Genomic DNA, 25,529 nt, shown 5'->3' on the forward strand with positions numbered 1-25,529 from the left:
TCACACCTCGTTTGCTTTTTTGACAGATGTTTCTCTGAATATGTACTCTGCAGGAAAAGGGTTTCATGTGACTTTGGTTATACCTGGGTTTCATAAATACTAGTGTACTCCTGCAAGATTGGTTTCTGTGCAACCCATTTGTGTAGGTATATTATTTTCGCTCAGACCGACATAACAAAATATCACATAATGGGGGACAAACTACAGAAATTCACCCTTTTCCAGTTTTATAGACATCCGTGATCAAGATGTCAGCACATTCAATTTCTTCTGAGGTCTCTTTCCTTTCCTTGCAGATGGCCTCCTTCTCCCTGTGTCTTCACATGATCTATCCTCTGTACATATCTGTGTGCCACTCTTCTCTTTTTATAAGGGCACCAGTCACATTGGATTAGGGTCTATCCTATGAACTCATTTTGTTTTAATTACCTCTTTAAAGGTTCTATTCCAAACACAGGAACATTTTGAGATACTGGCAATTAGGACCTCAACATTTAAATTTGGGAGGACACAATTCAGCTCATACAGCAGGAAAAAGGGTTGATAGTGGACTGATAATACAAATTCTGAAAAAAAGTTCCTAAGTAGATCTGTAAATATGCTATACAATCTTATGTAAACAGTGAAACATATGTAAAAATGTGCTTATACACGTATCCTGTGTCTAAGCTACATGGCAAGGCTCAATTTGTATAAAATGTTAAAATAAAGTGTCAAAAATCAATCAGATAAACTAAATGATTGGAATAAATGTTACATAAAACAGCTTTGGGTCCTCTACAGAAACTAGATTAGCCTATTCTTGTTCCATGCTGCAGGTACTTCAGTGGAGAAGCTCACACATCCAGTTTTGCACCAAACCAAAAGACTTTGTAAGTTGACCTTGCCCTGAAGAGGGTAGGCAGGAAATATGCAGTGGCAACTAGCCCCTAACATTGGACTTGAAGACCTTGACTTATCACCTCTTTAAATATACATCCTATTAATAAGTCAATTTGTGTTTAGGTATATCACTATAGATATATTTATCCAGCTGAGGGTTACATACTTAGAATAAGGAAAGCAGCATAAGTAAATCAATATAGCATGAGACATTGGTCAAATAGCCTGGTTCTAGAAAATCTATGTTCATTCACATGAACAATATAACTGATCAGTCAACAAAACAACCAACCAAACAAAAATTAAACAAAAACATGTCTTTGTTATGAATCAGCTATGAATAAAGTCCATGGTCTAGGGTCATCACAAGCCAGTTGCTTTAGTCACACAACCATGGTGTTGCCTGCTTCATAGAGAGGAGTCTACGTGGTTCTAACTTATACATCCAGGGCCCTTGGGGGTTGTTTCTGTGCCTCCCCACCCTCATAAGGCTTACACATTAAGAACAAATATTCCATTTACTCTTCACTACAATGGACCTCAGGATATTAGACATAAAATAGACAATTTATCTCACGTGAGTTTGAATACAAGTCATTTATTTTAGGTTTAATGAGATATTAGTCCAGAAGAAGAAAATTACTTTCCCAAGATCACATAAAAAATTGGTAGCAGATCTGAACTAAGCTGGGTAGAAAAATTAGCTTCAAACTTTTCCCATGAAAAGTGACAGATTTCCTCTAGCAGGTCTCATATAGACTCCAAGTTAGGAAATGACTTCCACTGTTCCCTTTGATGAATGACTAAAACAGTTTTTATTAAGCAAATGATTAAAAGAAAAGCAGTCCAAGTAGATTTAATGACCCAGCTCTATTTCTTACCAGGTAGAAAGTGAGAGTTTTGACCTAGGGTGCAGCACAATTTATATTTGATGTGGATAAGCACTGAGTTAAACTTGAGAAAGAATGAGAAAGAATATATATATATATATATATATATATATATATATATATATATATAAAATTAACTCTAATGTCTTTTCACTTTTCTCAAGAACATAGTGCACCTCTCTTAATAAGTTTCCCATGTACCCTCACATCCTGGCCTCAATTGGTATTTTGTCATCACTCATCACATCCTTTCTCATGTGCTTTACCCTAATTACACCAAAAGTACTTGTCATTCCCCAGACACACCATATTACTTTCTACTTCTGAAACTTTGTGTGATAATCCTTTAATTTCTCCTTTGTTTATCTCTACAGGAAAAATCATTACCATTTATTGAGTGCCTGTTCTGTATAGGTACTTTACCTTATCTTGAACATTTTAGTTCTGAAAAATATTGACTCTGAGTCCCTAGTAATTCAACAACTTTTAAAAATTCAATTTCTTGCTATATTTTAATGACCAATTTCTCACTTTGTTTCCCAGTTTCAATGAGTAGGTATCTGCCAAAATCCTTCAGTATAAATCCATCACTGGGACCATCATGTTTTCTGTAGGATTACACCTGTAAGGTTTGGAGTATCTCTATTTGCCTTCAGACTCACAGTCTGTTATAAAGAATATGGCATCAATATGTAGCAAAAAGATGTGGGCTAGACTCCTGCATGTACTATTTCCTAGTTGCATGATCTAAGGAAAAAATCCTAGCCTCTCTGAGTATTGACTACAGAGTTTGGCTGCTGATAGCTATCGCAGTGGTAGATAGGATCTTGTATGTGATATATGCAAGAGTGCATATAAATACTAAAGCACTATGATAGAGGATGGGGAGAATCAACATTACATCTCTCTGCTGGCTCCCTCGCTGAAGCTCTCCCTTATCCATCTCATCTGCTGGTCCTTTCCCATATACCTGCTGCCAGGCTTGGCACATAATCCACCTGCTTGCCCTGACTCTCCTAGCATCAGCTTCTGAGACCTTTTTGGAGAGATCCCAGACACAGGATGAGACCTCACTCACATTTTAAAGTGTCTGAAAACTAGTTCAAAGTAGTGAAGGAAAAAATGGTAAATTATAGGTCACATACATGAAAATTCCTGTCAGACATCACCATATCCAGTGGATTTTTAAAAAAACTTAGTTCTTCTTCAACTATCAGCTCTGATGGACTAATATGGTGGCAGAAAAGAAGCCATGTACACTGTTAAAAGTGTATCTTTCTAGGTTCAAGATCAACAGAAAAGATGATTCTTTATCCCAAGAGTTCCAGAAAAAATTATGGAATTGAATCTTTTTGTAATGGTTTGTGCTAAGCATTCTTTCTTTCTTGGCCATGGGGTAGACATACCTATTGTGCAGACTGGAATCCCATACCCCTCCTGGGGCTTAGCTCTATGGAAAATGAGCCCATTTAAACTACTTGGTCTTAGAGAAATGGAGAAGAAGTCTACATAAGGAAGTAGAGAGTGATGTAAAGCAGAATAAGGATGAATATGACCCAGGGAGGAAAAAACAGCAGACGTCCATGAGACCAGGTTCGCTTTGTCCAGCTCTCAGTCATTTCCTACTATGGCAACTTCCTTCAAATGTCCCAAATATCCCAGTCATGTCATAAACCTTCTCTGACAGCAGGTTCTTCTTCACTCCTTCTCTTGAGCTTATTTCAGATGTGTCCTTCTGCTGAATGCTTTTCGGTAGAGCTAAAGACCAAGAAGAAGAAAACCAAGTTAATGACTTGAAAAGGAGAGAGGTGACTCTAAAAGTATCATGGTCTTAAATTATTAAGGAAATGATATTAGTTCTGATATTTCCCATCTTGGAAAATGTGAGATGCTGTGTGAAGCAAAGGGTACTCAAATATTTCCAGAGACTAGCCCTACCCTGATGTTCTCAATGTGGTAGGGTCAGTGAGTATAGCTAGATTTCTATTTGTGTCCATTTAATTTAGCCTGACTTCATTTTTGAAACAAAACACTAATCAGAAAATCAATCATATGGAGGACACAAAAAAATAGAGATGGTACAAAATAGTCAAGAGAAGAAACGTATTTCAGAGCCTACAATGTTCACTGTGTTAGATAATTTACATGGGTCATTAATAAGCTTCTTGTCTTGGGAAAATTAAATGTGAGCACTGTAAAGAACTTTATTTATTTATTTATTTAGTTAGTTAGTTATAAATTTATTTATTTATTTATTTATTTTAGGCTGTGTTGGGTCTTCATTTCTGTGCGAGGGCTTTCTCTAGTTGTGGCAAGCGGGGGCCACTCTTCATCGCGCTGTGCGGGCCTCTCACTGTCACGGCCTCTCATTGCGGAACACAGGCTCCAGACACGCAGGCTCAGTAGTTGTGGCTCACGGGCCCAGCTGCTCCGCGGCATGTGGGATCTTCCCAGACCAGGGCTCGAACCCGTGTCCCCTGCATTGGCAGGCAGATTCTCAACCACTGTGCCACCAGGGAAGCCCTGTAAAGAACTTTAAATGTGTGAAGTAGTTAGTGCAGGATGATAGAGTGAGGAACCCAGGAGGGTTAAGGGGAGTGGGAAGTTATGGGTTATCACCATCTTTGGGAAGTCTTCCCTGGTCTCACAGTCTTGAGTAATTATTCACCCACAGGACAGTTCTCATCAATTCTGCAATCTTGAGCAAGTTATATACCTTGTTTGAGCCTCCATTTTTTCATCTTTAAAATGAGATTATTGGAATTAGTGCTTTCTGACACCTATTTTATTTCTAACATTCTAAAAATTAGCAGTAAATAATGAAACATTTTATTCCAAAAAAAGGTTGTCCTGGTGTGGACAATACATCACAAAGTCATGGCCCATGGAAAGGATCCCAGTAATATTTGTTGAATTACCCTTTCCTTTTAGTAAAAATTTGTTCACGTAAGCCTCTTTGTTCCTTCATGTAAAATGGTTCTGCTCTAGGCATACTTGGATGTGTCTGAATTTTCAACAAACATTCAACTTTGATTGTCACCAGTGAAACACAGCTCCTCAAAAACAGTTGAGATCAGTGAATTCTATATTTTAAAAAATGTCCAACTCTCTACTGACATCATGGCTAAAAATACTTTTAATGTGCACTATTGGTCTGAAACTCCCTAACAGCAGTTAGTCACTTATGTCTGAAGTTAGCAATCATGCATCCGGAGAAAACTGGGCTATTTAGCATATTGGTTCAGGAACATAGGCTCCAATACCTTATTCCCATGGACTTCTGGTATAAGGATCTCACCATTGAAAAGAACATAACTAGTAAAAATTATATATATGGAAAAAAACTATTTAAATATCTGGAAATTATCCTAAGGTCACACAAAATTTTTTTTAAAAATTCAAGAAATCTACTAAATCTCAGTAAGAACAGCAGAAGACAAAAACATAATTAAAAAGAAAACTATAGAACAATATATTTTATGAATATAGACACAAAGATCTTTAACCAAATACTAGCAAACTTAATCTAGAAGCATATTGCAAAAAATATTCACCATAACCAAGTGAAATTTATCCCACGGATTCAAAGTTGGTTTAACATCAGAAAATCAATTCATGTAATACACCATATCGATTAGAATAAGAGAAAAAAAATACATGATCATCTGTAGTGATATAGGAAAACCTTTTGGTAAAATCCAGCATGCTTTCATAATAAAAACACTCAAGAAACTAGGAATAGTAGGAAAAGTTCTCATCCTGAGAAAAGACTTTTTTTTTTTAAACCCACAGATAACATCATACTAACTGCCAAAAGAGTGGATAGTTTTGCCTTAAGATCAGAGACTATTAAGAATGTCCATTCTTACTCTTTCCATTCAACATCATACCTGAGAGTATAGCCAAGACAATTACATAAAAATAAAAATTAAAAGTATAAAAATTGGATAATGAGAAATAAAGCTATATGTATGTGACAATATCTTAAACTAAATGAAAAAAAATAAAACATCAAAATTTGTGGGTTGCAGCATTATTATGTTAGTGATGTCATTGGCTAGGAATGGCCGAAGCACTTGCCTGGGCCCATATTCCTTGTGGTGAGCCCCACAGACATTTACCAGGTAGGAGTCAATGTTGTATCTTGATCATCTCTTGTGGTTTTTATTATGATTTCAGAAGAACATCCTTCAGCAAGAAACCATCAGGGAACTTTGAACAAGACAATTTATTACTCACAGGTTATGGAGGGTATACAGTATGCATGAAGGCCACACAGTGATGTCACAGAGAAAGCGGGAGGGAGTACAGACTTGAGGCTCTGCCTTTATTAGGGTCTGAGAGTGGGTTACCTAGGATTTTGCATGTTCACTCTTTATTGGAAAATTTAAAACAGAAGAACAGAAATTAGAGCATGGTAAAGGAGAAGTAAATCCATTCAAGTTATCAGGTATCTAGGCTACCCAGGGCTTTCTAAAAGGGAAAACTCATGGGTGGGGGTGTCCCCTTTTTCCTTCTCTAGTTGCTTTGCTAGTAGATGTGTCATTCAGCTGTCAATATGTTTGTTCAGGGGGGATGTCTGAAATGAATGCCTCAGCAATCAATAGTTTAATGTCTGGCACTTACATTATAATAAAAAAGCTTAATGCCTGGCTTTACACTATAAGAGAAAGCAGCACTTAGAAGGAAACTTAAAGCATTGAATGTGTATATTAAAAAAGAGAAGAGATCTAATCAATAATCTAAGTTTCCACATGAGGAAACTAGAAAAATAATAGCAAATTAATTCCAAAGTAAGTATATAAAATAAAAAGAATTAGAGCAGAAATCAATGAATTTGAAATCAGAAAATCAAGAGAGAAAGATCAATGAAACCAAAAGCTGGTTCTTTGAAAAGATCAATAAAATTGATAAACCTCTAGCCAGGCTAACTAAGAAAAAAATTCTAACATCAGAAATGAAAGAGAGGACAGCACTACAGATCCAATGGAAATTAAGTGGGTAATAAAGAAATACTATGAATAACTCTTGGCCTGCAAATTTGATAATGTAGATGAAATGGGCCACTTCCTTGAAATATATGGTGTGCCAAAACTACACAAGGAGAAACAGACAATCTGAATATGGCTATATCTATTAAATGAATTGAATCCATAACTAATGACCTTACGAAAGAGAAACTGCAAGGCCCAGATGGGTTTACTCATGGATTCTACCAAATATTTAAGGAAGAAATTATACCTATCCTCCACAATCTCTTCCAGAAGACAGAAACAGAGGGAATACTTCCTAACTTGTTTTATGAAGCTAACATTACCTTAATACTAAAACCAGACAAAGATATTACAAGAAAATAAAACTACAGATCAACGTCTCCCTGGAAAATAGATGCAAAAATCCTCAATAAAATATTAGCAAATCAAATCTAAAAAAGTATGAAAAAAATCATATACCACAATCAAGTGGAATTTATCCCAGGTATGTAGGCTGGTTCAACATCTGAAAATCAATCTAATCCATCACACCAATTGACTAAAACAGAAAATTTGCATGATCATATCATTAGATGCAGAGAAAATATTTGAAAGAATCCAACACCCATTCATGATAAAAGTTCTCAGTAAATTATCAACAGAAATTTTTTCAACATGAAAAAGACTATCTACAAAAAGCCTACAGCTAACATTCTACTCAATGGTGAGAAACTTGAAGCTTTCCTTTAGATTAGGTGCAAGGCAAGGATGTCTCCTCTCATTACATTTTTTCAGCATCATACTGGAAGCTTTTGCTAATGCAGTAAAGAAAGAAAAGGAAATAAATGGTATATAGATTGGGAGGAAAGACTTAAAACTGTTTTTGTTTGGAGATGACTTAAGTATCTATGTAGAAAATTGGAAAGAATCAACAACAACAACAAAAAATCTCAGGACTAATAAGTGATTATAGCAAGGTTGCTAAATATAAGGTTAATACACAAAAGTCAGTTGCTTTAACCTAAGTGTCCATTGACAGATGAATGGATAAAGAGGATGTGGCACATATATACAATGGAATATTACTCAGCCATAAAAAGAAACGAAATTGAGTTATTTGCAGTGAGGTGGATGGACCTAGAGTCTGTCATACAGAGTGAAATAAGTCAGAAAGAGAAAAACAAATACCATATGCTAACACATATATATGGAATCTAAAAAAAAAAAGAAAAAAATATGGTCATGAAGAACTTAGGGGCAAGATGGGAATAAAGACGCAGACCTACTAGAGAATGGACTTGAGGACATGGGGAGGGGGAAGGGTAAGCTGGGACAAAGTGAGAGAGTGGCATGGACATATATACATTACCAAATGTAAAATAGATAGCCAGTGGGAAGCAGCCACATAGCACAGGGAGATTGGCTCCGTACTTTGTGACTAGCTAGAGGGGTGGGATAGGGAGGGTGAGAGGGAGGGAGACACAAGAGGGAAGAGATATGGGGATATATGTATATATATATAACTGATTCACTTTGTTATAAAGCAGAAACTAACACACCATTGTAAAGCAATTATACTCCAATAAAGATGTTAAAAGAAAAAGAAAAGTCAGTTGCTTTCCTGAATACCAACAATAAACAAGTGGAATTTGAAATTAAATACACAATGCCATTTATATTAGCACCCACAAAAGAAAGATCATACACAGAATGACAGGCAATATTTGAAAATCATATGCCTGATAAATAACATATCTAGAATATATAAAAATTCTTACAGGTCAATAATAAAAAAATCATAATGAGGAAAAGAAAAAAACTCTGAATAAACATTCCTTCAAAGATGTACAAATGGCCAGTGAGCACACGAAAAGAGGCTCAAAGTCAGTAACCATTAGGGAAAAACAAAACAAAGCAAAACAAAAACACAATGACATACCACTGTACACCCAACTAGGAGGGCAATAATTAAAATAAAAATGAAGACAATAACAAGTGTTGGGGAGGAGGTGGAGAAGATATAGATCCTGCTAATGAGTTTTTTTTTTATTTTGGAGATGATGAAAATGTTCTAAAATTGTTATAATGCTTGCACAACTCTGTGAATGGATGAAACACCAATGAACAGTACAGTTTAATTAGGTAAATTTTATGACATGTCAATTTTAGCCCAATAAAGCCAGTTTATACAAACGCACATATAAATATGTATTTATAATTTCTGTTACTTTTAAGTGCATAGACTCCAGGGAAGATGGGTTGAGTTTGAATTCTAGGTCTGTTGATTCCTAGCTATATACTCTTCAGCTTTGGCACAGCTTTTATCACTTTTGGGGGGACACGTCTTTTATCTCTTATGTAAAATGCTACATCATGAAGTTTTCGTGGATATTAAGAAGGTTACACTGCTTGTTGAAGGTCACATAGGTAGTAATTTGTAATAAAGCATTTAGAACAAGGATCAGGAGACATCTTCTATACAGAGCCAGAAATTAAATATTGTAAGCTTTACAGGCAATATGGTCTTTGTCACAACTACTCAACTTGTATAGCAAAAACAGCCCTAGGAAATATGTGAACAAATGGGCAATAGTGTATTCCAATAAAACTTTATTTATAAAAATCAATGGTGGGCTGGATTTAGCCTGAGAGCAGTGGCTTTTCTCTGACTTAAAACATAGTCTAGCATTTGGTCGACACTTCATATTTGCCTGTTGCTATCTCCTATGTACTAGGAGATCCAGACCTAATCCCTTCTGTCTTTCTCTCTGACAATCAAACTATAAAGCCTCCCTTTATGATTTTGATAATATATTGAGCAGTAATACGAGCCTAGATAGACACTCAATTACTGAACTAGATACATGAAAGGGAGACTTGGTGACAGGAATGAGTCCTAAGTGAAATGGCTGGAGCAGATGCCAAAGGCCAGAACAGGAAAATGCACTGCTTTGTTACCAAATCTCCTTAGTTACTAAACTACTGCTCCTTAAATACCCTTTGATCCATGGGTTGGCTCTCAGAGCTCAAAACAAAGCTGAAATGATGGAATCAGATCTGTGGAGAAGCAAGACAATGGGTCCTGCCTTCTGTGAGGAAGCTCAGAAACTGTTATGCATCAGTGGATAGTATATTTCTATATACTTTTTTGGGGGACAAAAAGTACAAAACTTTTAACCCAGAATTCTAATGTCTTTAGAATACTGCCTCTAACCACATTAATTCTTTAGTCTAAACTCTTTTTCCTTAGAAATTTAAAATTGTATACCACCAATTTCTTACAAAACTTTCTACTCCTCCTTAACTGTAAAATATTATCATAGAATATATAGATTAGATAGATAGATAGATAGATAGTGTGTGTGTGTGTGTTGTGTGTGTGTGTGTGTGTGGTACGCGGGCCTCTCACTGTTGTGGCCTCTCCCATTGCGGGGCACAGACTCCAGACGCGCAGGCTCAGCAGCCATGGCTCACGGGCCCAGCCGCTCCACAGCATTTGGGATCTTCCCGGACCGGGGAACAAACCTGTGTCCCCTGCATCAGCAGGCGGACTCGACCACTGTGCCACCAGGGAAGCCCATATCATAGAATATATTTTTAATCCTGACCTGAAGCCTTTGCTGGTTTATCATTCTCTCAGAAACATGTGGAGAATTTCAGGCCTTGAAACAACAGGGAGGTACCTCCAGTTCAACTTTCCAGATGCTTTTCATCACTATTCTGCTACCATCCCTCTCTTCCAATCTTGGCTCTGGGATATTTACTGGCATATTTTCTTAGAGACAGTGGCTCTTGTAGCATTGAGCACATACTTTGGGTATGATGGGCTTTATACATACATAGGTACTTCTTGAAAGGTTTAATGACTGTGACTTGGACTGGGTGATAGAGGATCTGGTTCTAATTCCAGTGTCCCAAAAAGTACACTTTAGGTATTTAGAAAAGCAAAAATAAACACACATTTTCCTACCCTCAATTTTTTAATTTGTAAAATAAAATTATTATTGTAGGATCCATCTAAGTTTTTTTGGTTCAAAATGCAATGATTTGAATAAAAAATATTTTATTCATACATATACATGCTTATGGTTGACCACATAACTTACATTCTCATACATTTCTGTAAGAATGGACTATTAGTAAAAAATGAAAAAAAAATGCAGATCAGGGAGATGATACAAATTGGCAAAAATCAAATGCTGCCTTGTCATACTTGGTCATCAGGATCATAGGATTTTAGTTCCAGTAGGATCTTTGTGTTTCTCAGGATTATTCACAAGTTTGGAACTGTAATCTTGGCCCCATGCTACCTAGAGTGAAAAAATGACCATCTAATTCACATCTGATGTTATGGGCTGACCATTCATGTCCTCACAAAATTCATACCTTGAAGCTCTAATTCACAATGTGAAGGTATTTGGAGGTGGAACCTTTGGGAGGTATTTAGGATTAGGTTAGGTCATGAGGGTGGGACCCTAATAATGGGATTAGTGCCCTTATAAGTACCTGAAGAGAAGGTGACATCTCTCTCTCCATGCACAGGCTTGGAGAAAAGGCCATGTGAGCATATAGGAAGAGGGCCGTCACCCAAACCCTGCTGACACCCTGATCTAAGACTCCCAGCCCCCAGAACTGTGAGAAATAAATGTCTGTTGTTTAAGGTACCCAGTCAATGGTATTTTGTTGTAGCCACATAAGCTAACTAAGACAGATGCATTTTGAAAAAGAAAATAAAACTGGGCCATTCTGAGGTTTATATGGTCAATTTACCAAATACATAAATCCCGGGTCTATCAGCAAAGAACACAGGACTTGGATCATAGTTATATGTGGAATTTTGACTATATTATAGGAAAGTAATCAGGAAGTGATCATATATGTACCCTTATGGAGAAGCTACATGTATAAGTCAGCTTGGATTGCCTAATATAACAAAATACTACAGACTGGGTCATTTAAATAACAGAAATTAATTACCTCAAACTTCTGGAAGAATTGTCCTACAGATAGCCAACTTCTTGCTGTGTCCTTACATGGCTGAGAAAGAGGTCTGGTGTCTCTTTCTCTTCTTATAAGGCACAAGCCCTACAGGATTAGGACCCCAAATTTAGAACCTAATTTAACCTTTATCACTTCCTTGCAGTCTCTATCACCAAATACAGTCACATTGGATTAGGGCTTCAACATGTGAATTTGGGGAACACCACTCAGTGCATAATACTTCAGTGCTCACTTTTTAATGATTATAAGGGAATTATTCCTCTCAAAAAATCAAAACTTTTGGGGAATCTATCTTCTCTCTAAAAGTCCACTGTTGTTCCCTTTTAATCTACTATTTCCTTTGCATTGTGAGTCAATACTGATGATTCATAATATATAAAAGAAGAAGTACAGTGCTATCTATTATGACAGCACATCCTTATTTCCCATTTCTCTAGTGTGGTCTGGAGATATTGATATAGGCAGGACCACCAGGTTCCCATGGAGTGTCTTTATGCAAATGAGAACAAATATTATTTTCCTCTGAGGAGGCAGATCCATGGGGGGCCCATGACTTGACAAGCAGGCTGTAGGCTGAAGTTTATCCCCCATTCATCCCCATCTAGGTATGTATGCAGTTGGCAAAACAAGTGAAAAGTGTATGCACCATCACTGGATGTAGGTATTTCGTTCCAGCTTCATCTGAGCTTGTCCAAGAAACCTCCCTCAACTTCAAGAGGTGTATGGGGGTGAGAACCATGCTGTCTTATCATACCACGACTGTATTTTTATTCCTCTCCTCTTATGGTGCTAGTTATGCTATGTAACTACTGTTCAACTGCAATTGCTTACTCCTGCTCTCAGAGGCTGCTATCTCTCCTCCCCTTCCACACACAGAAACACTCACATAAACAACCACAAACACACACACATCCACATCCACTCACATCCTCACTCCTACACACACACACACATATAAACTCATACCCAATCTCATCCTGTTTTTCCAGTCCTCTATGCTGCCTTCAGTGTCAAATATTAGCTCTAACTCAGAGGGTTGAAGTTTATTGTTTTCTTAATAAGGGATGAATTTGGTTGTTTTGCTCTTTGTTTACCTGACTTCAATTCCAAGACACAAACTCATGTGCAAAAACTCACTCCAGACATAATTCTCTAAAGCTATTCATCCCTAATATATCTGACACCTCAGTGAGGGCGCCTTCTCTCATCCCATCCCATTCTAACAAAAAGGAGGTAATTTTTATTGATTGGTTACAATTGATTGATCATCATTGTTTACATTTATTATCTCACTTGATCCTTAAGTGATCAAACAAGACTGCTTTATTGTCCCAAGTTTACAAATCAAGATCTGAGGCTCAAGAAGGCTCAAGAGACTGTCTGATGAGGACAATATAGCTAAGGATTTGTAAATATGGAAGCTCAACAAATTATTTTTTTTTCTTCTGAGCTCCTGCCCATTTTCCAATATTAATCTCACATCTGAGAAGCTCTTAACAGAGCTTTATGTGGTCAAGTAAAATTTACAATCAAGTTATCCTAGTTTATACTTTATTCTTTAATTTTGTAGCCTAACAAAATAGGCATGAGTAAACAATTCATAGCAATGATTGTAATTAATATCACATCTACATTTACCACAGTCCTGATCCAACATTAAAAATAGATAACAATAGTTTACTGAGTGAATATCAAATATCTTATAATTATAGTAAACTTAAATCTTCATAATTTTTCTTTTTCTTGATTTTACACTGTCTTTACCTTTCTGCCCAATTTCTTTCCTGATTGTTGTGAAGCTATATGCTTTATACTAATTCTCTCTTAGCAAGTCTTTATCTACAAAGTCATGAATACAACACCGAAGTAAAGATGAAGATTTATTTTATTCTATTCACATATGTCAGAAATTGGTATAAATATAGAGCTGGATAAGGAATGGGGAATAACAAATGCTTCCAAAAAGAACTTGTACAAGAAGAAACAGCTTGAACATTTTGGATTAAAGCTGGTTGTTATGGACTTTATGTATGTGTCCCTACCCCAAATTCATATGTTGAAATCCTAACCCTGAGGTGACGGTATTGGAGGTGGGGCCTTTGGGAGATGATTAGGTCATGAGAGTGGAGCCCCAATAAATGGGATTTGTGTCATTATAAAAGGGACCCAAGAGAAGTCTCTGGACACTTCTACCATGTGAGGACACAGTGAGAAGGCTGCCGTCTGTGAACCAGAAAGTGGGCCCTCACTGGACTGAATGGGCCAGTGCCTTGATCTTGGACTTCCCAATCTTCAGAACTGTGAAAAACAAATGTTTGTTGTTAAAGCCACCCCGTCTGTATTATTCTTGTTATAGCAGCCCAAACAGGCTAAGACATGGGTTATGTACTGGAAAGTTGAAAGGGAAAAATAAATAAGTGACAAATTAGAACCATTCTTACTGAATGCTGAATCTAATGTGTATTTGAACACTTGTGATAATTAAGAACTTCTTGAAACAATGCTCTTTATAGAGGTCAGACAATTTTGGAACTATTTTATTAATTGAGTGTAAACCTGACTCTGAAAAATGTCTCTTCTTAATTCTATCTTTGGAAGTGACAGAGAATAACTGCTAAGCCCCTTCCATGTAGTAATTCATATATAATAATGATAAATCATCCAAATATATGATCTATTTTCAGAATCAGTATATTAGAACATCATCTCCATTCATGAATCCCCAGTCACTGTAGAAAAACAGAAAATTAGCTGTTTCTTTATTTCACCCTACATGTTAGCTGGATTCATTTCTTGATACATTTCTCCCCAGGCCTTATACTGAAATCACACTGAACAACAAAACCTCCCATTGTACACTCTCTGTCCTCTTCCACTTTTATGCCATAAATATTAGTGTCCTCAGCCTGTAGTGCCCTTCTCAGCATTCTTGGATGTCAAAAGTTTATTCATTTTTAAAAGCTCACTTAAAATACCATCTAATAGGTGATAAAACATAAAAGTATGGACTTTGGAGTCATATAGGATTTAAGTTTGCCACTTACTAGCCCTGAAATTTAGAGCAAATTATGTATCCTCTCTAAGAGAATAAGCCCTGGCTTAGGTTTATGCTCTCTATTTTTCTCTACATAAAATCTCACTTTAGGTGATCTCACAGTAGCCCATGCCTTTAAATAGCAATTGTAAGTTGAAAACCCAAATTTGTATCTGCAAGAAAACATTTTGAGCCTCAAATATATATGCCCTACTGTCTACTGGATATCTTCAGTTTTATATCCCAAACAAAACGCCCAAATAGAACAATTAATATCTTCTGTACTGTATTATTTTAAAGCAAAACAAACACAAAATTGCTATGTTCACAGTTTTTCTTATCAGTAAATGAAATTCTCATGAATCTAATTGCTTCTGCATAAAATTTACAATTTATCCCTTTTTTTCATCCTCCCCTATCCAATCTAACACCAATCCTGTTTCTGGAAACTACTGAGTCCCATATCCATGTCTGATACCCCTATCCTAGTACAAGTTCACATCTCCTTTCTGGGACACCTTAATAGCATTTTAACTTGTTTCCCTGCTTCTACTCTTGCCCTCTATTGTCCATTTTCCAGAGAATGATAGACAAATAAATTTTAAAATAATTACATAACCATTCTGCTTCAAAACTTTCAATGCCACCCCATTATTCTTGGAATGAAATATGAGTTCTTTGCCATCATATACAAAGTTGTACAGGTTCTGCCTCTACACACCACCTGTCTCAACTCTCCCTTACCACACTCTCCTTGTTCACTCGCTTGTCAGCTTTGTTGCTTCTCTCCCTTTTCTTTGCTCTTGCTTTTCCATGTAGAATGATCTTCTGCAGAATTTTCTCACAGCTGACTTATTTTCAACCTTCAGTGTTTGACACAGTTAACAGATTTCTGACTATTTTTAAAATTTTTTATGATCTGTTTGTACCTCTAAAATAATAGTAGAGTGAGAATAGACATCTTGTATATTCTGTTCACAAACATATCTCAAGTGCCCAGTATAATGCCTGCCAAACAGTAGATCCCAATATCTAATATCCCAGATCTCAAATAAGTATTTGCACTTGAATGAATGTGTGTTTCAGTTTTGTCCCTGCCAATAAGGATAATGACAGTCTCTTCCTCAAGATGCCTTGTAAGTTAAATGAGATAATGTTGTATATTGAACTATTTTAGGGTTAATATTATCTTCTATTTCACTCCTGAGTGTTTGACAGTTTCTGCAACAATGTGAGTGCTCGATATAATCTGGACACATTTTTCAAAATTTATAAAAAAATTGTGCTTTGTTTCTAAAATTATACCACATGTCTGAACCTAAAAATTTTTAAATCCTAGTCTCTGCAGAATTTTTATCATATTTAAAAGACTTCTAATTTTAGCCATATTTCTAAATGCCATCATTTTTGTTGGCTTTAATTTCAAAACCCAAAGCTTGCAATAAGCAGAGAAGGAACTCAATTAAGTATAGCCCCTAGTGCAAATATTTAATTCTATTCTCATCTCTCTATCATTAATAGAGCAATCATCCAGAAATGGGGGGATTGATCATCAGCACATGGAATAATAATTGTGAAATGATGAAGAAAATATACCACAAAAATATTAGAGTTTTTGAGTCAGTGTTCCTATCTACTAGTTACAGCTCATTTTTAAAAATGTCTTCTCTCTGCTAGGATCAACAGTTCTTAGAAACAGACTAGACAAGAGGCACACAGTTCTCTTATTTGTAAAAAAAAAAAAAAAAAAAAATTAATAGATTATAAAATTAGGGGCCCTGAAATAATAAATAAGTAAAATTGAAAAGCAGTAGGCAATTTAATGCATGGTATTAATTGTTCATTCTTTATAATTATTCATAGAATTAAAATAATCAAGTAGTGATAGTAAGCTTTAGCTTTTATGTAGTATTCTTTTTTCCAGTACAAGTTAATTATATCAAAAGGATAATCTCATTTGATACAGAAAGGAAGATAAAGCACTTACTACTTAAACATTTTAAACAGAAAGAACAGTAAGGCTTACCCAAGGAGAGGAAAATAAACATCTATTATGTGTGGGTTGCTCTGTATCATATTTTTCCTATTTAATCTTCTTTATAAAAATTATAGGTAAATCAGATTTCGTCCCACTCTGTACATGTGCGACTCAAAGCTTACCAAAGGCATTTAAATTTACACAGCTTGTTAGGAGGCAAGGCTGGAGTCAGTTTATATGGAATGTCTGAAGTACTGAGTAGGGAACCATGTGGAACTGGTAGATTAGGCGTTTTCTATACATAATCTCTTAAAATTCTCCCTGGTGCCCTGCATCTTGTAGAATTATTATTATTATCATTATTAGTATTGCTATTATTATTATTTCACAGACAAGGAAAATTAAGGTTCAGAGAGGCCAAGCTGTTTGTCTGGCATCACACGGTTAACAAAACAGATAAGTTGTCTTCAGACTAAGATACCAATATGGGCTCCCAACCTCATGTTTTTGGTAGTTCAAGTTGTGGGAGTTATAGTAACAGCAAAGGCTTCAAACAGGGTGATCCAAGTTCAAATCCTTTCCCATGACTTGTCAGCTGTGTGGTTTCCTGCTAGTCCCTTAACCTCTCTGAGCTTATTTTCCTACCTGCAAAAATGAAGAAAATAATAAGCAATCTTCTTCTTGAGGGTGGTTGAGAGGATGAAATGAGATAATTTGTATAAAGCTTAGCCTGGTGCCTGTCTCCTACAAATATTCAGTACCTGTGAGTAACTATTACACCACAAGTCAAGGTCTTTTCTTCATCATTTCCAGGGTCACAGAATAAGGACATGAACTTAATAAAACACCTTCTGACTTCAAGCTTAACACCTTCTGACTTTCACCAACCATGAAATAGTAATATTTATTAGCTGATATCATTCAGTCCTACTTTTCTTCTCTGTCGTAGAACTTATGACAAAAGAACATTGCAAGAAGCAGTAGAAGTAGTTCCCAAAATGCTTACTAAGACACAGGAATAGTCTTGGAGCCCCTGGAAATACCCCAAGGGACACAGACGTGAGCAAAGCTGAGGAACCGAGTCAGCACATGTGGAAGATGGAGCTTGCCCAGAATTAGAACAATCAAGTGTGGAGTGTTCTGGAGAAGTTTGTCACCACATGAGAAAAAGGAGAGGCTGTGACAGTTTCTCAATAACAGCCTCGTGTTATTTTGAGCCTTTGCTCCAGCTGGTCTGTGGGGAGGAGATGAAGACAGCAAAGCCTTTATTCACCTGGCTGCCTTTCTCATCATCTTCAGAGGCTCCTCTCTCTGAGGTGAGTTTTTCTGGCACTTACCTAAACTGAAAGCTGATGGGACCAGCATCTCCCCTGCCCACAGGGACACAGGAGACACTCAGCAGTCTGGGGAGGGGAAGGAGAGTGATGGGAGTAGCCCAGGACTCTCCACTTCCTGTCTGTGTCTCAGTCATCATCTTGGTTCAAACTACCATGACCTCATGCCTGCACTACAGCAGCCTCCCACTTGGCCTCCTAACTTCCAGATTTGTAGTCTCCATTGCAACTGATCACCTTTACGAAGCACAGATCAGATGAGGCCACTGCCTTGACCTTCTCTGTTTAAAGCCTTTCCCTGGAAGAGTCCCATGAATTGTAGGATGAACACCTAAATATGGCCAATACGACCCAGAATGACTGACCAAATCTTCCTGCCTCATTTGGGTGCTCCTTCTATATTCTCCAGATCTGGTACTATTAGTTCTGTTATTGAAAATTTTCCACTCTCTCCTGGAACAGGGCTTTCACGTATATGCCATTTCCTTTGAGAAACACACCACCCTTGCTTTCCCTGCTGACTCCTCTTCATGCTCCTTTCTCAAAGAAAAATATGCCACCACTTCAGGCAGCATCTCCCTGGATAGCTCCATTGGATTGGGAGGGTCCTGTTATGTGTTGTCCTATGCACCGTGCCTTCCTCTAAAAGAATTTCGGATGATGGTGTACCAATCAGGGTCTAAGTAAAAAAGCAAGGATCCAAAGAAACAGCCAGAAATGCCTTCAGGTTTCAAAGGAGAAAATATAATGAAGGTAATTAGTTCCATGATTAATGGAGGAACTTAGAAGGAAAACAGCAAAAGGTGAGACAATACAGATATTATCACCAGCAAGGAAATACTAGGAACCCTAGATGGGAGAGACAAGGAGAAGAGGTTCTTGTACTTCACAGAGGAGATGCAGCCACTGCCTGAGGTAGAGAAGGAAGATACATGTCCCATTCCTCCATTCTCCTAGCCTTCTAAACTCATGATAATTGGCTCCTATCAGTCAAACTGAACCAGAAGCCTACAGGGCCAGACACCCTCTAACATACAGCAGACCAGGAGAGGAACAAAGCCTGGATGTGAGGGGACCAAGTCCCTTTACCAGCAGAGGTTGTTATAATTTTTATCTTAGTAATTGTTTTATTTAATATCAGTCTCTTCAACTATGGAGCTTGCCATGGACTATGCCTATTGATGTTCACCATGGTATTCACATTTGTACACAGCAGTCACTGAGTGAACAGTTTGAATGTATCAGTCTGTTCATTCACTAGTTGTTGAGGAACTGCTACATGCCAGCCACAGTAAAGGAAGCAGACCTAGTCCCTGCTTTCATGGTCCTTATAGGTTAGAGGAGAGGGAAAGATAACAGACAAATAATTACATCAAATTAGTAGGTCAAATGGTAAAATGTACCAGGGAGAAAAGTAAGAAAGAAAAAAGGCAAAGGACATTCTAGATGTACGTAGGGTATGGGAATCCCTGGGTAGGGAGGGAATTCCAGGCAGAAGTGGGAGAAGCCTGGAGGGTAAGGAGGTAAGATGGCTGCAACAGAGCAAATGAGGGGGACATTTGATGAGTGCAGGGACAGTGGATTTGGGAGAGGAGGTGGAGGCAGATTGCTTAGGGTCCTGCAACCACTTTTACTTTGAATGAGAAGGGGAGGCACTGAATGCATGAATATTGTCAATGAATGAATAAACACTAATTGGTGCCCAATTCTAAGGGAATCCTGAATGTTTTAGGAAATCTCAACCCAGCCCAGCTCACCTCATCCATTAACTCTTGAATTTGTTGATTTCTCTCTAGATTATGCATTTAATCTCCAAAACATTTAGAAATATCTGCTGAGAGAACTAAAGAGAAATAGTGTCTCCTGATAATCTAGAGGCAGAAAAAGAGTCAAGAGAAAGGAGAAGATATTAAAAACTTGTATTATGTACCAGACAGTTTTCCATCCACTGATTTTTAAACTTTGCTACATCACTGCAAGTTATCCTCAGTTTTCAGGTTAGAATATTGAGGTCCAGCAATTTTACATGACCTGTCTATTGGAACCCAGAATTACTGGTTAATGATCATTAGGTGCTATACACTATGTTTGATACAGATATATCTTACTGAATTTTGGTAACACCCTTTGGGACAGGTGGATGAGGCAACCAGAGAGAAAAGTTAAAGACAGACATTTATAAAAGAATAGAAAATGAATAAACTTTGGGAAGGGGCAAAAAGAAAATAGCATACTTGTATTAACAGTGTGTCAAGATAATCCATCCACTTAACCAAAAATTAATAATACTTATTTTGAACAAAGCATTTGGAACTCCTGTATGTACCCACAAATAGTATCTGCTAGCATCCTTGTAGTCATTATTTAATGCTGACTGTACACCATGCATTTATATGGTAAATTGTTAATTCAAAGATGCTTCAAAGTTAAGAATCATTATATTCATTTTATATATGAAGAAATGCAGATGCAGGGAGGTTAAGTAGATTTTTAAGCTCACAGGGCTAGGGAAGAAATACTGGAATTTTGATCTGGTGTCCAGAAGTACTCTTGAACCTTGCTCAAATCAGATCAAATGGGCAGTAGGAGGTGCAGGAGATCAGAAGAGGTGGATATTATGATTAGACAATGGGAAATTTTTTTCCGAGGAGCAGGGCTTTAACTGGGCTTGACCATCAAATTCTCAGTGAATTCATTGTTGCTAGGATATTGGCACCCTCTTCTTCATCATGCATCGTCCTACCTTTTTCTCAGTGAAGGAGAAATGTGACTTTCTCACATTTTCATGCTTGATGACTTAATTATGGCCAATTTTCCATATCTGTGATAAGGTACAAATTCTCCAGAAAGAGTGATCATGTATTTACTATTCTTGACAAGGGCTTTCCTGTTCCCTGGCATTCTTTCCCCTGGGGTATAGTGTCCTTAGACAGAACTTCAGTCTTCTTGTGTATTAAAAGGAAATGGCAGCATCCACAGAAGTGTTATGAGGATCACACATGACAAAATATTTAAGAGAGTTTATTTAATACTAGGCATTGGTCTAAGCACTTTATACTTTTTAGTTCATTTGATTTACGCTTTGCAGCTAAGACCAAGCAAAGTTAAATAAATTCTCTAGAGAAAAATAGCTAGCAAAGCCAGAGTTGATATCCAAAGTCAGGAGTTTGATTCTGATGTCCTTGCCCTTCAGTTCTTGGCAATGTTGCCTCTTTGTAAATAAAAACAACACATGTAAAGGGTCCTCACACTGGAGCCACTTCATGAGATTTAACAATTGTGACAACTGTGCTTCTCTCTGTGGATGAACATCCTAGACTTACCTAAAGACTTTTTGAAAATCTCTATAGTTTTAGGCATGTTTGCCATTTGATCTTGGACATTCTAAGTCACTTGCCCTTTCTGAGCATCATTATTATTTTTACTTTAATTTAATTTCGTTTAATTTTTATTTATTTAATTTTTTTTGCCATGCAGTGTGTCATGGCACGTGAGATCTTAGTTGCCTGACCAGGGATCGAATCTGCACGCCCTGCGGTGGGAGCACAGAGTCTTAACCACTGGACTGTCAGGGAAGTCCCTGAACAACATTATTTTTAATTTAACTTAATTATTCTTATCTGTAAAATGGAATTAATAATACTGATAACATGGTAATTGTTGATAATCAAATAGGATATTTTTGAGTCAAAATACTTTGGGAAATATTTTGTTAATATTTAATAAATGATATTTATTTATTAATAATAAATGTTATTAATTAAATGTTATTAATTAAATAATAAATGTTTATGTATAATAAATGTTTATGTATAATAAACATCAATTACTTCTTGTTAGAACTTATAATTCCTAATTGTTCCTAACTGTTCTCCCCATCACCATAAAGACAAGATCAAGTCATGCAAATCCCTCCTCCAAAGGTTTTCAGGTTTTTTTTCAAATAAATCACTGCAGCATTCCCTACCTTCCATTCACACCTCTCCATGATCTGATTTCAAACTGCTTTTCAATTTCATGTTTAATGCTTTTGCTCATCCACTGGGTTCTAGCTTAACATGACTTCCAATATATTATTTACTTGTTCCCTCTTCCTTATCTTTGATCACACTTTTCCCTCAAACTGGATGGCATTTCCTTTGTTTTTCACTTGTCCAAGTTCAATACAGTGTTACAACTGAATGCATGGGTTCTATGGTCTGTCTAGGTTCAAATTTCTGGTCAGCTGCTCACTAGCTGTGTAATCATGTATATGTTACTAATATCTTAGCTTCAGTCTTGTGGTCTGATGTTTGTGTCCCTCCAAAATTCATATGTTAAAATCCTAATGCTCTTTGTGGTGGTGTTAGAGGTGGGGCCTGTGGGATATGATTAGATCATGAGGGTGGAGCCCTCATAAATAGGATTAGTGCCCTTACAAAAGGGAACCTGTAGGGCTCCCTTGTCCCTTCCACCATGCGATGATACAGCCAGAGGTCTGTGACCCAGGAGGGGACTCTCACTTGACCATCCCGGCACCCTGATCTCAGACTTCCACTCTCCAGAACTGTGAGAAATAAAATTTGTTGATTATAAGCACCCCAGTCTCTGGTATTTTATTACATCAGCCCAAATGAACTAAGTCAAGTGCCCTCACTTACAAAGTGAGTATCTATTCACTAGGTTTTTATGAAAATTAAATAACATTATCTATAGACCAGACTTAGGCTATTGTTTTACACATAGTAGACACTAAATAATTATCTATAACAACAATAACAATTATAAATAATCATTATTTGAGAGCCAACTCTTGCTCAGTGATAGCCATTCTAGCATGATTGCTCCCTTTCATAACATCTCATAGAACTTTCTGGACTACTTTTTTTTTTTTTTTTTTTTGCACTGATGATTCCTTACCTGGGATTGCAGATACATTCATTGTCGGTAAATTATTCAGTCAACCAGTCTGCAGTTGTCATTTAGGGGGCACCTATGTGGTTGATCCTTTGGACAATGAGGGTGCAATAGAGATTAAGATGAACAAAATCCCAGCCTATTACTTAAAACGTGCACTATGGGACAACCTCAAAAAGAAAGGACCATAGCTGACTTCTAAATAATGAGAAGCAGTTAGTTAGCTGTATAGAGATCTGTGAGAAGATCAGACAATGTAGAGAGGCAGCAAGTGCAAATGTTCTGAGTCAAAGACTAACTTGGAATGTTTTAGAAATAGAAAAAATGTCTAGTGTGGTGGCATGGGGTGAAGAGAAGGGTGGATATTAGTGAGAAGTGTGTTAGGAGAGACAGAAAGGGGCAAGATCATACATAGCAGTCCTTGTCATGCTGATGATTTTAGATTTTACTTCAATAGGAAGCCATTAAAGGGCTTTGTGTGGGAGAGAAAAATGGTTAGATTTACAGTGAGATAAAGTCACCCTGGCTAGTGGGTACGGAATGGCTTAGAGAATCTGGGAGTCTATCACAATGCTTCAGACGCGGATTAACTATGGCTTGTCCTAGGTTTAAATACTATATTTGACAAATACATGATTTGCCATTTCTTCTACTAAATTGTAATGCAATGTTTTTTACTTTTTTATTTGCCCCCGAGACAAGAAGCTCTCACAATTGCACATAGTAGCTATGACTTCTTTCTTATAATGAAGTAATACAGGATGAGGAAGTTAAAGCTGGAAAATACAGGTGAAAACAAGCAAGACACCGGCTCTATATTAAGATCAAAATATTCAAGAGACAGAAGGAAAAACAAGCCACTCAGTAACTCTTAACTGCTTCTATTTTTATCACTGCAAAAAGAATTTATGCACATCAAACATAAAATGCACTTGTCAGCAAATCTATCACATTTTCAATTTTTTACAGAGCAGCTGATGTACAATGCAGTTGATCGTGTGCCACAAAGACTTTTAAATGACTGACTTTTGGCAAAGGCTAGGAAAATAATCACATGAACCCTGCTGTCTTCCAAAGATCAAGTCTGCTTCATGCCAGCTTGGAGAGAAAATTAAATATATAGCCAGAGATTGATATTCTATAGGAAGTCTAAATTTAGGTATAAAATATCCTGGGGTGAAGATACAGAAATCCACATTTCAACTCATTATATTTTCCCCCTAAGTGTTCCTCCTTTTGTGTTCCTTGCTGTGTTGTGGTTAAAAACACGGTTTAGGTGTCAGTGACCTGAATGACACTTACTACCTACTTGATCTTGGCCAAGTTAATTGGCTTCTCTGAGCCCCATGTTCACAATGTATATGTAAAATTGATAAAATATTTATTGTAATGATAGTAGCTAACATTTGTTTAGTGTATACTCTGTTCCAGATGCCATTCTGATACTTTTTCATGTGTTAACACTTTTATAGGTATAACAATATCATGAGGCAGTACTAAACGTATGTCCCATTTCAAAAATGAGAAAATCTTGGTACTGAGGCAGGAGGAGAGGGAGGCTCACTTCACTTATACAAGGCATCACACCCAGTAAGGGGCAGGGTCTAGACTCAATGCCATGATTCATGGCTTAAGATCCTGAGATATTCTCTACTAATGACTGCCTTTATCTACTATGCTGCACTACTATAGAAAGATGCAGACTACAAGGTTCTTGTAAAGATTTGATAAGATGGTACATGTAAGGTAATCAGACCTGTTTCTGGTATAGAACAAGCATTTAATAGCTATTAGTTTTTAATACATGAAAAACAAGAATAAATAACATCTATGTAGGCAGACAAGTCAAAACCTTCATATATATTTTTTAACATATATTTATTGGATACCTAATACATGTCAGACATTGTTTTGGGTGCTTTGCTATATCAGGAAATGAAAGACATAAAGATGCCAGCTGTTGCATGGCTAAAATTCTAGTGAAGGAGGAAGGATCCCACAGTAAATAATAATTATAATAAATAAATTATATTGCATGTTAGGATGCAATAAGAACTACAGAAAAAACAAATAGAAGAAGAATGGATATAGACAATCTTGAATGCCAGGGTGGTGGTTGGTGAGTGTTAGTTTGAAATTATATAGAGAGTAATTGAGGTAGGCTTCATTGCCTGGGTCTGATTTGAGCAGAGGTTCATGAAGATAAGAAAATTTGGTATTTAGCTATCTGTAGGAGGAGTGTTCCAAGCAGACGGTTTAGCCAGGACTAAGAATCTAAGCACGGGTGTTAGAAGAAAGGAAGATGAGGTATGTGAAGTGAAGGGAGCCAGAGTAGTAGCTGGTGAATAGGTTATGTCATTGGGAGCCAGTCATATAGAGTTTAAGCACTTTGGCTGTTATTTTTAGTAAAACTGAATGCAAGCAGAACCACCCTAATGTGCCCTCCAGGGTACAAAATTCTTCTGGTGTTCCGAGTGTCTTGTTTGTGAGGAAAAGATTTCAGCCTCTTAGACCTTCCTTGAGTTCTAAAGGACAGATTCA

Source organism: Hyperoodon ampullatus (genome assembly GCF_949752795.1).
Source record: "Hyperoodon ampullatus genome assembly, chromosome: 1".
NCBI lineage: Eukaryota > Metazoa > Chordata > Mammalia > Artiodactyla > Ziphiidae > Hyperoodon > Hyperoodon ampullatus.